A 17,397-nucleotide genomic window follows, 5' to 3' on the forward strand; every position below is an offset into this window, starting at 1 on the left:
AAAAAAATCCCTCTACATTATAGCATGTCACTCAATAAAATGCAAACAACCTTGGGGAATGCTTCCCAATCAAGTATTGTAAGCACGTCCCATGAAGGACTGACAGCCTCTTGTTGCTATGGCGATCCAGCAGTTGCGCGTCCCTGACAAAACAATTGTTTTGTAATACATGCCAACTCTGCGTTGCATTTCTCAAGTATTGTTACAAAGTAAAAACTAACATTCTATGTAGTCAAAATTACTGAGGGCTATAATATGTTTTTTGATCTGTTAAGGCATCAGCCCAAAAAAAAAAGACAAAAAGACAAACAGCAATCAAGACTCAATGAAGTAAGCTATCTTTATTTTAAGTGATAAATCAAAGAAATCTAGCATTGGCTTTGAGGTCCAATGAAAGTTGTCATGACGACATCCTCCAATGATGAAGTATGAATGATCTACAGAAAGGAGATGCAAAATGTACACTTATGGTTTTGCAGACACAGCTATAGCCTTACTATCATTTGATAACAGGAATACATCCTAAATTAGTGCTTACTATAGCAAAGAACAAAAATCTGAGACATGAGACCACCCTAGAACATAATCAAGAAAAGAAAAAATCTATGTTGATGTACATGTATATTGATATGAACATCAACAAAAATTTTTTGCATTTGAAATTGCCCTATACCATACAGTGCGGTCCCATTATAACAAAGTTTGTTACAATGGAGTAAAAATTCAGGTTCCCAATATTATTATCTACATATCTTTATATACTTGAATTGTTCACCTGTAATGAAAATTTGGTAAAACAAAAGAAAAATGCTGATCTGGGCCCCATTTCATAGAAGATGTTAGGATACCAACTCTTGCTGGAATGACAACTTCCCATAGCAACAGCCAATCAGGAAGCTGAATACTTGTCTTTTCCATGGCAATTGCCATTCCAGCAATTGCCATTCCAGCATCATAATTGTTATTATTTTTTTAATGAAATGGGGCCCTGGAGGACTTTGTAATGACAGGAGTCACCTGTATTATGATTTTTTTGACACACATACTTCAACAATATTGATATCTACCTCAATTGAGATATGAGACCACACTATAGCGAAATAGAATTTCTAAAACAAAAACAAAAAATATCGTATAATGTTATCAATATTTAAAGGAAATTGTTGTACGATACTCGCCGCTTTAATTGGGTAGAGTCTGGCAGAGCATATCTTATCCCATTAAGCGGAGTGCCTAATTAACTGGAAAGCATATTGATTCATTCATAATGCAGATACCACATACTAATCACACACCTCTCTGCATCAGACACACAGCATGGTATGTCACCTACAGCCACTGCTCATCTAAAGTCACACAACAGCCTTTAAGTTAGTATCTGCAGCATATTTTGCAAACAATCTGCATGCCCTGACGTCTTCGTGCATGAATTACTTGTACATTACAGAAAACATAAGAAATCAGTTTCCAATCAGTACTGTGGACAACCAGTTAATAATGATATAACAATACATACCTTTCTCCTGGGCAACCGCGGCATGGCTGATTATATCTTGAAATTTGCTTCTTTCTTTGCAATCACACAAACTTTCAAAACTATTACATCCAACTGAAATTCTTTGAATATTCCATAAGAGGGATAATCACAGTTTACTGAAGAAAATGTGAAGTTTTGAGATGTTTCCACAGCACAATAATGACAATAGTTCTATAAGTAAGCAGTCTTCAAGATATCAGCAAATGAAGACCTCAGTAAGAACAAAGAGAGCAGTTCCGTTGCAAAAGATGGGAAAGGAAGTTTAGATTTGGCACTGGGTTATTGAGAACTGGCCAATATCATTTTTTTTGTAATAATGTGTTATTTTTGAGCTGCTGTTTTTTACGAGCGCAAATGACCATGAATGGATCCAAGAAGTGATCATTATACAGCCATCCTACATCACAGGGTATCCTTCTTTTAGCTCACAACAATAGTTCAAAAATAAATCAAGCACACACAGTCTCTGGAAGGCTGAACCTTTAGAAAATTGCCTGTTTCGGGGGAAACTTCAATCGCCCTATATATACAACGAAGTTCACATTACTCTATGACAGGATTTCCAGAGCACTTTCACACTTTCCCTACCTCTGGTGTAGAGCTGTCCCTAAACCAATTCTGTCCAGTCAAGTAGGATTGGGGTGGGGGGTGGGGGGGGGGAGGCTGAGAGGAGGGGGTATTATCATGTGGACACTGAGAAACACCTGTTCCAATGACTAACTAGGAGACAGAAAGGCACTCATAGTTTGGCCACTGGTTTTGCTTGATTTTGATACGGGGGGGTTCAGAGTATTAAGGACATGAAATGGACTTAATAATGGACTGATCAGAGTGAAACTCTTCTTTTGCTCCAGTGACACACTTAATCCCTTTTATACTGAATTCTGAAATGTCTGTATAGACTTAATACGCAGGCCACCAGGTTCCAGTAGAGAATGGTTTATCGTGCTATTATTTGCCATTTCATTATTTGTCATAAAGAAAAATGGGGACAAGGAAAAAAAAAAACTTTGCTCTTGACACTGTGAATACAAGAATCTGAATTTTGTTTGATGATATTTTTTTTTAAAGAGAATGCTTTGATATTGATTATGGTGAACAAGAACTGTTCTTCCAGGGAGCTTGGAAGAAATCTATATCATCATATAACATTATTTTCACTGTCTCAGTTCACAAGAGTAATGCACTTTAAAAAAATTCATTCATAGCTTGAATAAAATCAAATTACCATTTGTTATAAAAGCTAGGAGCATTGACATGTTCTTTACTTTTGTTCCTGTTACTACAACCATTTTACACTTGAATCTGGAATGAATATCAATGCTTGACTTGATTTTTGGGGGGTTTATTTCTGTTTTAATTAATTTATCTATTTATTCATTTGTTTGTTTATTTATTCATTTATTCATTCATTTATTTATTTACATATTTATCTATTATTGGTGGGGGAGGAGTCTTAAATCTATGAATATTGCAAATGCAATGATATGTATTGAAGTTAATCAAGTACCTCAGTGAAATATATGAGAAATTAAGTGTGCAATCACTTGTGAGTGTATTTTTTTTTTAACTTATGATACTTACTCTCAAAGTATTGTGGCACACAGGTACACTGTATTTGATGCCAATTTGAGACACTGCCCAAGAAACTCCATATACCACTGGCATAGGATTATATGTCTCAAACTGAGTCAATTCTAGCATTGTTTTGTGTCATCTAGTGTATGTATGAATAGATTAGTAATAGTAGGTATAAGCTGCTCCATATACCTATTTGTACTACATACATGTTGATTTATGGAATTAAGTTTGCACACATAATTTTTGCCATGTGAGGCAAAAATTGGGGAAGCTTCTGCTTGGCTATCAGGAACACCATCTGTTATAAAGAGATGTGTCAAGCATGAGTGCTGTACATGGAGTAAACCGATCTCTCGTAGGATCACTCACGAGAGATTCACACATTCCTGTCAATAGATGGCACCATTCAAGAGTTGTCAGTTGCAGACTTTGAGAATGTTAATTCATGCAACCACTGATGTAGGATTATCTTTCTTAAACTGAGTCAATCCTAGCATTGTTTTGCGCCATGTAATGTTAAAGTATTTATGCTGAGGAAAGAATATTTTTTCTCTATTCTTCCTGTTGGTGTAACTATATCAATTTGCTCTAGTTTTACTGCAACTCCTCTCAGTATTAATTTTTTGACTACTCACTCTACCTCCAATTCCTCATTTATCATATTTTTGTGTATTTTTATTAGATTTCATTTCATTTTATTATCATTGTTATTTATATGATTATCTTATTCATCGTTTTAGTCAACTAAATTGCTTTTCATGCTTTACTCATCACATCATTACAAGAAAAGATGGTTGACAAAATGTTCCACATGGATCTTAATTTCATGACTGTATAGAATATAACTGAAATGCCATGTTTCTTGACATTGTAAGTCCTCTGCATGTAATTGTAATATATGCATCATCACATAAAATGCGTTTCCTTTACGGCAAGTTTCTTGCTTGATCTTTGCTGCACAAAGAGTGTGATATGCCTTCAGATTGCTTTTTCACAGCATTCTGAACTAAAGAATTACCAATGTGTTAAAATAGATACATATTTCTATAAATGAAGAGTTTGTTCGCAAAAACTGATAAGTCCATATTTGCCAAATGGAGATATTTGCGATTAAAGGTCAAGAAAAATAAAGAGAATAATAAGAAAATTTTTGCTTCTTTTGACCATAACTTCAAAAATGTACCTTTATATGTAATGACCAATATATCATTTGAAAGGTATTATTTTGCAGTTTATGACAGAGACCGTACTTCAAAATCTTCAAAAATGGACTTATCAGTTTTTGCAAACAAACTCTTCAAATACAACTGATAATGTATAAACACTGAAATTAAGACTAAACATTTATTATTGAAAATATAGAAAACTCTAAGCACAGATAATGAATCTGAATTTGTAATATCTGCAAAATTGTGATGTCACCTCTAAATTTAGTTCATTTCAAAATGGTCCATCCTCTTTGTCACACAAACCAATAAGTAGTGCACACTAGCACATTGTAGGAAAAAACTAGAAATGTCGCTATGGCGACTGGTATGCCTCCGCCATAATGCATGATTCTCCTAATAGGTCTAGATAGTACATGTGGACAATGTGTGATTACATTTTCACAAAATTGGCAAAATATTGAAATGACAAGTTTGTCAGAAATGTGTTGAATGTTCACCTTCCTTGAACTTGGTTTAATTGGATAAATAGGAGAGCATGTATTTGGGGATTTAAGGACTTTAACTTGACTTTGACCCATTCATACATTTATGCATTGAGTAATTTTCATGGTACCGGTATGGAGAAAAAGTGCAATTTCTGTACTGAATAGTAAATTGTTACCATGTTCATCTGGCCTTAGACCCTAAAATTCATAAGATAATCACTTTCAGGTAGAACATGCATAGATATGCAGTAAGTTTCACAATAAATTGAGCCACTTCCGAGATATGGAGGAAAAAGTTAGTTCAGCACTTTCACTTGATCTTTGACCTTTTGACCTTTGAGGCAATAAAAAAAGAAAAAGAAAAAAAAACTCTCCAGAGAATTTCTATGAGGTTACACATGCATACACCAAGTGTAAAAAAAAAAATACTAATCCTGCTGGCATTGCATAAACATGAGGGAAATAGTACAATTTTGAAGTGCTGCACTTGACCTTTGACCCCTGACCTTTGACCCCATGAACCCTACATTCTCTAGATAATCACTGCCAGTCGGTACATGTATATATACTATGTTCCATGAAGATACCTTGAACAATTTTCCAATTTACAGAGAAAAAAAGAAGTTTTAATACTTTTACTCGACCTTTTGACCTTTGACCTTTGACCTCATGACCCAAACTTTCACCAGAGAATCTAAATTGGGTAATACATGTATACACTAAGTTTCAAGAAAATATCTTCAGGCATTGCATAGATATGGTGGAAATAGTGAAATTTTATGTATTTGACCTTGACCTTTTGACCTTTGACCTTGAGCACGTGCACCCAAAAGTTGATAGGCACAACTTCACCCCCTAATGCACATACATGCCAAGTTTCATTAGGATACCTCAACAGCTTTTGATAGTTACCTTGTCCACAAAATTCATTACGGACGGACGGACGGACGGACAACCCGAAAACATAATGCCTCCGGCACCACTTCGTGGCGGAGGCATAAAAAGGTGATACAATGCTGTGTGTACACATGACTACAGAGGGCTCACTAGCTAGAATATATCAATATGCATTGAGTGAAAACTTGATCTGTACTGACAATCCAGCAACCCTGTAGCACATTGAACTCAGTGCACACCATAGATAACATCACTGTATTACAAGTCAATGACAGTTTTGAGAACAGCCATACTGCTAAGGTTAACCAGGCTTTGATTGAAGAACTGCTAACAATGCTGGGACTGAGCTCACAGCAATCAACATGAAATGAACACTTCCTTCATAGACAATGCGCTCAGATCATTTAAAAAAAAAAAAATGATTTATTGAGAATCTTTACATTTTGTTTTGTTTCATTTTATTTACAACAAGGTGTACAACGTCTTCAACAGCGCACACAAATGCAATTTTTACAAATAAGATTACAAAATATTAAAGAGCATATGATTCCAAGGGGAATTCAAAGCTTATTTGATGAAAATCAACTTTGAAATGGCCGAGATATCCAAAAACAGAGTAAAATAAAGTGATCCTAATGAAAGATTGGTCCCACCTTTTATTACGATCACAATGTTTTGGATATCTCAGCCATTTCAAAACTAATTTTTCATCAAATAAACTTTGAATTCTTCCTAGAATTATATGCTTTCCATATTTTATAAGCAGTTTCTCATTATATAAAAAAAAAAAATTGGAACCCTGAAGCCCCATCTCATCTGAAACTGTACCATCCCTTCAAATTATCTTACAAGTTAGTTGACCACCACTGTTAGGCCCGGAGGAGCCCTGTTGAGGGATATTAAGCCAGAATGACAGATTCTCTACAGATCTGTATACCAATCCACTATTGAATGTGAATTGAGAACAAGAAAAGAACTAAGAATAGCTCTCCAAGCATTAGCATGTATAATATACAATATTCCTCCCAACATAAATTTGGCATTTTATAAGGAAATAGACTGCAATACCTGGTCCATTATAGAATATGAATTATTCTTTAATATGATGGAAGGGGAGGGGGGGGGGGTATGGCAGAGAGGACGAAGGATTGAAGGGATAGAAATATTTTGTGTACCCACAAACACCAAAGTTGACCTAGATCACTAGCTCGCTTCCCACTTTGTCACGACAAGCGGATGACACCCCCTCGCGATGCGCAGATGGACATGCTATTTACCACTTTGCTTACGATCAGTACTATATGCTGCTGATAATGGAGTGCCATGCCACCACCACTGACAGCAGCACCTCCGGCACTCCAAAGATGATGAGACAAGATTAGGCCCACCCCAGGATGCGGTTCAGACGCGCCTTGAAGGTCAAAGAGGGCCCGGGTGGGCAAGGCGGAAGGGAGAGGGAGGAAGGTCAGCAGTGATGGTTGAAATGGAGAAGAGAGGGAGGGAGTGTGTATGTGTGTGTGTGTGTGTGTGTGTGTGTGTGTGTGTGTGTGTGTGTGAGGGAAGGAGAGAGAAAGGGCCAGGCCCCTCCTATGAAGCTGGTATGTGCTTTTGCTCCCTTTTTTAAACCATGAAGTTTTACTACCAATGTTCTATGCTGAGAGCTATACTAAGCTCTGATATATGAGCCATATGTGTACTAGACATGAAGTCATGATACCCTCAAAAGGGAATTCCAGTGCAAATTGAAAGTTAGTCTGAAAAGAAGGAGTAAACTTTTCTCAGCACATCAGTGAAAATTTGAACAAAATCAGATAAAAACTAAGGAAGTTATGACATTTTGAAGTTTCCCTTATATTTCAGGGAACAGTTCTTGAACATTCAAAATGACTATACAAATAGTGAAGTGATTATGTCATCCCTTCATACTTTGCCATAAGTGTACACCCAAATTTGAAGTTTTTCATTCATACCCAACTACGCTCAAATCTCAAATCCTGATATACATCCAACAAATCATTTTTCTGAAGTTATTCAACCAGGAATAACATGTTTTACACTTTGATAATGGAAACATTGAATTTTTATCATCTTTTATTTACACGATCACTAAAAAATGTGAGGTGATGACATCATCAGCTCACTCATTTACATATTCACTTAAACTGCGAGAGAACTGTTATGCTAAAAGTTAGAGTAACTTCACAATTTCATAACTCCTAATTCATATTTGATTTTCATCAAATCTTCAATATCATACTCATAAGATTTTACCCTTTCCTATCACACCAACTTAAAACTGGACTGGAATTTCTCTTTAACTACACCTCTCTCACTTGTCTCATTTTGTTGCTTGTGTCAAATATACAGATTGCGGTGATGGTTACGGAAACTTGTACCGTGACACAATATACAATTCATGGGGCTACAAATAAACTTGTTCACTAGCTGGAGCAACTAAATAATAAAACCTACTGTCAGGCAAGTAAGATGAATTAGCATCTGCCTATTAAAAGTGGAAGATACTCAGTTACCTTTGCACACTGGGTATTCCTTTTCTTTAAACAAAGATTCATATAGTATGTTCTTAAAAGTCAAGTATTTATGCTTTTTATTACTCTTGTGAAAAGAAATTCACAGAGGGGCCATTAATCATACAATTATATGCATTCTATGTATCTGCTGGCTTGCCTTCATTGCCAATCAGTCAAGGTGTCCTGAAACTAACTGCAAATGACACTGGATAGCATAATCACCCTAATTTTCATATCACTGAACACACAGTACTGCATTGTTTAAACCTGAGCACAGTTACCGGTACTTGCATTATGATTGTGATTACATGTACCTCTTTTTTTTTTGTCATGTTTGATCAAACCCTTTTTGTGCTTGACTGGAGTACTTTCTTTGCTGACTGGAACAGATGACTGTTAATTCTTTGCCAGTAATAAGACATTAGCTGATATCCTAATGTTCTATCAATTGCGTGAGCCTTGAATGCTACTTTACAACTACATGTAGGTCAAGTTTACATGGAATATTGCATGCTTTGAAAAAGCAAAATGGCAAGTGAAGCTAAGTGCCTGGGCACACCTAGAGATAAAGCATATGCTAAAGTTGAAGTAGAGTTGAAGTGCATGGGCAAAAGAAGGGTTAATCAACATTTTTACATGGTGGACATGAAATGATCAACTTTTAATCCAACTGCCATGCATCAGTATCAGCACTACCATAGACCTACATATATATTGTTGTACATAGCATGCTGTAGGCTCACAATGTACAAACATTTTCTACCATATATGTGATATCATTCCACAAACAATACATTCACTGAGTGGCTTTTGTATTTTCTTTCTTTTTCTGGCATTGTGTTGTAACAATTGAATCAGCTAAGACTGACTTTGCTAGGTAGAGATGTTGGGAAAATTTGCGACCTACAAGAATTACAGAAGGGCCTCTCATGTACATGTACTTCTCATTCTCCCCTCTCATTTTGACAATTTCATTCTTGGCAGAGTCTATGTCTAAACGTGAGTAATACTGTTAAACAATGATCGGATGCAATAGAAGAAAGAGGCGTGAGAATCACACACCCCCTTTCATTGAGATTGGTTCATTTCTCATGGGAGTGGCCATTCTTATTACTAAACTGGGTCCAATCACTTTAGAAACATGGTTTTTGTAGCTACAGGGAAATTATATGAGTGGATTATTTTGTCTTTTTTAGCAAAGCGATTGTCTGCTGATGAATGAAAATATTTTACAGGTGCATTCAGGAAGAATTTGCACGATAGAAAAATCTTGGCTTCATCCAAGATGTGTGAACTACAAGCATAACCCAATGATAAATTTGTGTGATATTGGACAAACAAGGACATTTGATATGAGTGAATAAGTTAATAATGTTTGATTCACCATTTCTGCCAATATTTGACCATTCTGTCATGCTAAACTGAGCTTAGCCTGATCAGGATATGAATGTCTAGGTCTCAAGAATTTAAAACCCATAAAGATATGTTGGTAAGATCATATTACTCTTTGTTTTAGGACCTGCAATGACACAATTTTACCACCTCTCATTAGAAAGAGCCTGTAGATCAATTATTTCTATACTTGAAATAAGTGGTGAATTGATTTGATTAGAGCTAGAAAAGGATATAAGTAAAGCAGGCTAAGTGGAATCCTTTGTAAAACAAGGAATACCTGTCATGTAAAGTATTGTGAAATAGAGATACAGAATATTTTCAATTTTCAATTTCAATTTCAATTCAATTCAATTTCAATTTCGATTTATTTTCATATTTCTCGATGAAAAAATACATCAAATATAACAAAATTAAATGAAGTACATGATGTCAAGCTGGAGACATACACAAAATATTGCAAATATATAAAACATATAGTGGTTGATCTATGAAGTTTTGAATCTGTGAATGAATGCTAAAGAAATATGAAGGAACGTACTTAAAAGCGAGCTTGATGAGCGTAGGTCCCAGTTAAAATTGAGTTGGATTAAGATGGGGAGCACGGGTACACCAATGACGGAAACATAGAGAAAAAAAAAAGTACAATTATACAGTTATATAGCAAATTCTTCTCTAATGCAGATTTGGGGTCGGATAAGCCACATGCTGTAGGCGGATGAACCATTGTCGTTCTGGCAATAATAACAATATGACTCAAAATATGATAACAATGATACGGTTAAAAAGTATTAGAGATTTATACATTGCGTGTATTAAGGAGGGAACACATGCACCTGTAAATCCCCCCCCCCCCAAAAAAAAAAAGACATTCAACCACCAGTTACAGTGCAGAAGGAATTGAAATACCAGCTGTTACCTCGCCCCAACTGTCTTAAAGAAGGAAGAAAATGCAATAGGTCACAAACACAGCGACAGAATTTGAGGGCACAAATAGCTGGTTTAACATAACAACAAACCTGGAGTACAGTTCAATATATATTGGAAAGGAAAAAAGATTTGAGCAGACAACTATATATGATAAGCTTTACATTCAGAATAAAAACCCAAAACCAAACGATGACAGGCATGGAGTGTACGCCCCTGTTGCTGACATGGCTTGAACCCTAGTCTAAGTTCATGTTTCCTGAATCAGGAATTCATGTGCTTAAATTTTTGGCCACATGATTTTATCAAAAACCTGATTGTGGCTTACTGACCTTAAGAAGCTATGCCTTCGTTCTCTCTCTTTCTCTCTCTCTACCTACCTCTTACTCTTTCTTCTCTTTCAATCTCCATATGTTTCTCTCCCCCCCCCCTTTTTTTTTGGTAACAGAATGCCCACCCACATGAAGTTTGCTGTAACCAATATCTCTCATTCTTATAATCCCAAAGTAATCTTTGGCTTTACTCAATGGCTTCACCCACAGATTATCCGTCTGCCAGTGTGGGTTACAGCGCCAAGAACCTGCGACACTTCATCCCCAGCTCACGTAAGCCAGTGGTCGGGAGACAACCTCAGAGTGAGATATATCATTCATCAGCATGACATTACTCCTCAAAGAAGTAGCGCACATCTCAGCAAATATGTCAGATATATGCTACATCCTTCTTGCTGCTGCAACAAGTTTAACAGTATCCGTTTGGTCCAGTATTTTACAGTTGCATCAAACATATCAGCTATCATGAACACAATGTTTCTAATGGATGTTGAAAAAGAGCCAAATGAAAACCAAGCTATTCTACTTGACTTCAGACTTGAGTGTCAAGTTTCACATATCAAATAACGTATCATATTCTCAGTGAAGAACTTTCATGCATTTTGCACAAGGCAATTTTAATGCAAAGCAATAAGCATCCAAATATTCTACTTTATACCTTACATCTACAATCATACTGTTGTTACCAAGTGTAAAAGCTGTTATTTTCGTGTACTGGCATTTTTGCGAATGAGGACGTCACTTACATTTTCATAAAGATTTTGAAAACGAGGCTATCATGGTATACACCACTTTACTGTACATGACAATATTTTTGTGTGGTGTTAAATATGCTGCCCAACAGTGATTTGCAAACTTTGCAAAAATTAAACCCTTCCAAAGATTACAGCTTTTACAGTATGTGCTAAAAGTCAACATTTTTCGCATGGAAATTTCACCTTATTACAGGACTAAATATGAACAATCTTAACAAACTTGAACACTTCTTTTTTAATGTCATTTTTATGGCTTTTTGATGTGACTGTGAAGCCCCTCTGAATGGAATAATCTTAATCAAAATTTTCTGAAAAATATTCTTACACCAGCTAATGAGAACCTGCAAAAAACAAAAACTGAAAATGTCATGCAGGTCTGAAGAGGTAATTACAACAGATTTACACACAAGACTAAGTTAAATACCCCTTAGAGATTTTGGCTAATAAGCACAGCAACATGAAATTTAAAATACTAAATGAAATTTAAAATGCTATAACTGGGTAAAGGTAATAAAGTAAAACAATGCCTGCAAAGACATTCTTGCAAACTCTTACATGCTTACTCTAGCAAAGGTAAAACATTTAATTCACTTTACAGGGATTTGATTCTTCCCCCCCCCCCCACACACACACACAAAAGCAGAGTAGTGCTGTAAATCATGAACTCTGATCCTGCAATGGCTTAATCTGTGTTTCAAACTCTCTTTTTTTTATCCTATTCTTTTCCTTTTCTTTTTTTTTTCTCTGCAGCCTTTTGAGCTCTTCCCAACCTAACTTAACCCACCATATCAGATGTTGACAGCATTGTAACAATTTGATACAGGGGCTTAACTCTGCAGGCAGTGACGGAAATTGCAGAATTACAGAAATTGGCATCAATCTCAGACTTGTTGGGGGTAAAGGCAATCGCAGCATGAACAGTTGAGCAAAGAATTGCTATTTATAAACCTTTTGGAGAGATACAGTCAGATGCAATTGTCTGCAATATGTGATATGTAACTTCTGATGACCGTCACATATACGCCCTTGCTATAACAATCACAGCTCTACAGATCCTGCCGTTTGGTAGGTTCTTAAGGGGAAAAAAAACTGCTGTAAGAATCAGAAATTTATAGATCTCCCTGTAGGTTCTCAAAGAAACATGATAAGATAATGAATTACATTTTGTCTATCATTACTGACAATGTCAATGACTGTCTCCAATGTTACAATGCACTACTATCATTACTTTTAAGATTACAACCAATGGCAAGAATAAAGACAAAAATATCAACGATAGCCACTTGAATTATTCCCGGTGCTACTAGCATTTGTAATGTCAGCTTCACAAATTGAATTATCAACTAGTGAATAATTTAACTCATTCAATTAATTGAATAATTCAACTACTGAAGCTTATATTACATACTGATGATGTTGGTAATGATAGTTTTATCATTAATACCATCAGTTATCATTATTGTTTTGCTAATAGCTATTGTTGTTGTATTACTCATTCATGATTGTATACAATGCCCCTGACAATGAATAGTGTGCAATTAGAAATATACATTTATAGTAATGGGTTGCACAACTGTGAAATGACACATAGTTCTTGGCTCATAAAGCACCCGATCTATATACTTGAGCCTGCACTGTTGCTAATATTCTGCGAACCAATTTCTAACACTAAGGATCTAGGATTAACCCCCACAGCCCCAAGTTATCAGCATACTATTGACAGTGGTATATCATAATTAGTAATAGCAGAGTTAATGGCCAGATGCCAGCTGACAGGTTTGTAGGAAAAATTCTCTCAACACTTGATTTTCTCCCACACCCATTCCTGGTTCTCCTTTTGCCAAAGGATGTAGAGATGCATTATGGGTAAGAGGTCACATGGCTGGAAGGATGTTCTTGCGATAGTGGCTTCGAAACTGCCAGTTGACACTTTCATACAAAATAGGCATACTCAAGCAAAATGAAGTACAGTGTATATCCTTTATCACACACATACAAATACACAAACACTTATTACAAATACACACATGCAGCAGTGCACACACACACACACACACACACACACACACATGATATAAATTTATAAGATAATGATAATAATATAGTGATAATGATATAAAAATACACTATGTATCTTTCTTTTGTCTATCCTTTGTATTTGTCTAATTACTTGGAATGCAAATCCAGTAGCAGGTGTATCTTCTATGATCAAATCTTCTTCAGATTATTCTCTGATTACTACATAGTAATTTTAAGTGCTGATCATAAAGAGAACATGTCACTTTGTGAAGGTAAACATATACAGAGTCACACAAATAAATATAAGACAAACAATAAGATGGTTATTTCTCACAGTAATATTATGTCAAATGGACCAGGTCTTTTGAACCATTCTTTGACAAAAAGAATAAAATTAAAGACAAGTATATTTTTAAAAGAGAAGGCATAATCACATTTTTAGTATTTTGTCGATGAGTATTGAAAAATCAGATTACTACCCATGTATGACACTTGCTTGTAAATTACGGCAAATTCTCTTTGAAATTAGGAACTTGTAAAGCAAGTAATGTGATGTCGCATTGCCATGATAATTTTTCTACTTACTCTTGAAAGTATATCAACAGAATACAGTAAGAACACATGTCCTAGTACAACTTAATGTAATAGCAACAAGGTACATAACTGAGAAGCTGTCATTCAAGACAAGATCAAGAATCTTAATTTGCAGGCAGAGCAATTATTCACAAGATTAACGGACAAAAGGAGAATGTAATTTAATATCACACTTCCAACTTTACCTTCTATAAAGCAATGTTCATGGTTTACAAGCAGAGCGAGTATGGGGGCCATGACAGGAGCATGTCTTAAAAGGGGCAATGAAGCATCCATTCTGACCAGCCAATTGAAAAAGAAAAAAAAAAAGGGAAAAATGCATGATCTCGCAAAAAGCTATTTGAAAAAAATGGAGCGCGGCTATTCTACAGATGAACGCAATTTTCTAGCCTACAACAGCAGCTGTATGGTATTTGGCATTTTGTCTTTTTCATTCCTTTTCTTTCTTTTTTTTGTGACTGATGATGAAGTCATTCCCAAGATAGCCGGAGTCAAGATTACCTGGGGACCGAGGCACTGTATGGTAGCATTAAACTCGTCCTCCGTCGATGACAGAGGATCAAAGTGAGGAACAACCTCGTACTGTACCTGGTAGAAGGGACGGGAGGGGGAGGGGTGTGTCCCAGAACAGAGTACCATTCAAGCATCAATTATGATGTTATGTAACATAGCAAAACAGACAGATTACTAAAACCTTTAACAGCATATTGCATCATAAGTGGGACAGAAATGGATAAAAACAATCACTTTACCACAGCATCATGACTCATTTTCTTCATAGTGACTGTAACATAAAAACCATCACTTTCATACACATTGACACCATATTGGCACTTCATTAGTTGCCATGCAGTTAACAGTTAATAACATGGTGCCCACACCAATCTTCAATAGCTTATCACACTTGTTTTTGTCACATTTAAGCACCATGTACACAGTTAAAAATGAACATATCTTTTAAAAAATTTACACTGGTCCTTTTCTTTTTCTTTTCTTTTTTTTTCTACAAGTATACTGGTGCCACAATAATGTAGCTGCAGCACAACACGTAATTAACAAACACTAGACCTAGGCTTTTTCTGCTTTGTATCAATTGCACACAGATTTGGAAAATTCTGCTAGCAATTTTATGAAGTCATAAAATATAGTGGATCATGAAAGCAAAAGAATGGAAATCAATGTAAACTATAAGCTTAATATGTTATATCCAGATATGTGCTGGAGAAAAAAAAATCATATTTGTTTGAAATGTTCACATGTTCGACTTTATGAAAGATGAGGGTGAACAAAAATGAATCACAATTCTAACACAAAAGATCATTTTTGTAGCTTGGCTGATTTGGATATGGCAATTCTAACTTCGTTATAACTTCGTTATAACTTCGTTATCAGTTATCAAGCATAACAGTTTGTTTGCTCTGTCTGAAATGTACTATGTTTTGGTCTACTTTATGAAAAAAATGTTTTAAAGCAGTGCAATAAATGTTTGGGCAATATATTTGCAAAGCATGTGCATTTAGATGGGAACACATTTTATTGTTGATGTAAATAAGTTGCACACCGAAAACTGCATTTTTTTTCTACATTTGAAAGTAAAAAAATAATACTAAAATCTGGACTGACAGACTGAACAGTATCAAATGAATTGAGAATGCTGTCATTTTCATTCAAGACCTGTGGGCATGACTGTACTGCATGGATTAAAATAAGATCAGCATCACATTTCATTTTCTAGCTCAGGTTTCTCTTCTTGCGAGAGCGAGTTGGTTAGACTTTGAAAAGTAACACCAAAAGCTTAGATCTTTCGAGGTTGCACGGATTACTCGTCTACTGTCCTGTTTCAAATATGAGATCATCTTTAAAGGTACTCAGCCATAGCCTTATTACAATCATCATTTAAAGGTCCTGTTTACCTTTGGGAACAGTGATTTTAAAAAAAAATCAAGATATGACATTTAATGCATATGTGTAGGTCTGTTGCACCACAAAACATCCAATCATACAACATTTTTGCGATAAAGCCTAAAATATAAGAAGATATCTGTATTTCTCTCAATAAACCGTAACTGTAGACGGTTTAATCCAGAAACATTTTATAATTTAACAATACTTAACATTTATTTTACCGATTCAAATTTTTACAGTGGTTGTTTCTATCCCTAACTCACATTTTAGAACTATATCAAAGCACTAATGCTGGGTTTTTGTTTCATCTGCAAATGGTAAATTATGCCTTTAATATTTCACTGCACTGAATGGAAGAAAATATTGAACTGAACAAAATACTGATATATGAAAATGAAATACTATAAAGTTAATTTGGGTTCAATTCTTGCTCCTGTCAAAAATGTTCTTGAAAATTGATCAGGAACACCCAAATTCTCTCATTAATGTCTTTGAAAGATTTGACATTTCATTTGTAAAAGAGGGTTTATATCTGGTTGATATTAAATTTCACTTTTATTTGGTTAGTAATCTTAACAATGCTGTCTTCCCTCACAACACTAACCTACAGACTAAAATGCAAGACCGTTTAAAATTTGCCAGAAAGGGTACAGTTCCAATTTCATCAGGAAAGGGGGGATCTTAAAATCATATTCAACCCCAAGTATTCAATGCAATTTGAGAAAAATAAGCCTGAGAGTATGGGGAATCTATCCTATCTGCATAATGGCACAAATCACGTTATTAATCAAGTCTCTGCCACATGCAGTCAAATGAAACTATGTATTCATATTGAACAATATTTAATATTCATTTTTCACACTGATCTATTGATACACCTCCACTAAACTATCTCCTCAAATACATGTAAGTTACCACAAAAAAGGACATTCATATTCCAATCTCATTATGAACAATGCAATGTAATGCTACACTTTGATGGCTTTGCCTTTAAATGTGTAAAGTGAGTATTTGATTAGATGGGTGGGTAGCTCAACATATCATATCATCATCTAATCTTCTCAGGGTGTAGAATACCTTGCACATGACTCATTACACGGATGGGCATAGGATATTGTATGAACATATTCCCAAACATTACTTCAAACCGTGTCTCATATTCCATAACTGTGCTTTATCCGAGGCAAGTTTTTGGCTCTGTTCTCAAAACTGGTTTGACAAACATAGCAATGATCTAGTCATATGTAGACTTACATGAGTAGATATCTTTTGA

General features: G+C 35.4%; 1 protein-coding gene across 1 annotated transcript in view; it reads right to left on the reverse strand.

Moving 5' to 3' along the window:
* The window catches only part of LOC139710007 (uncharacterized), a 230,010-nt gene that overhangs the window by 176,835 nt on the left and 35,778 nt on the right, over positions 1 to 17,397 (reverse strand). The window lies entirely within an intron of this gene.

Source organism: Diadema antillarum, unplaced genomic scaffold (genome assembly GCF_040938485.1).
Source record: "Diadema antillarum isolate AM-2024a unplaced genomic scaffold, OU_Dant_1.0 seq00001489_RagTag, whole genome shotgun sequence".
NCBI classification, from domain to species: Eukaryota; Metazoa; Echinodermata; class Echinoidea; order Diadematoida; family Diadematidae; genus Diadema; species Diadema antillarum.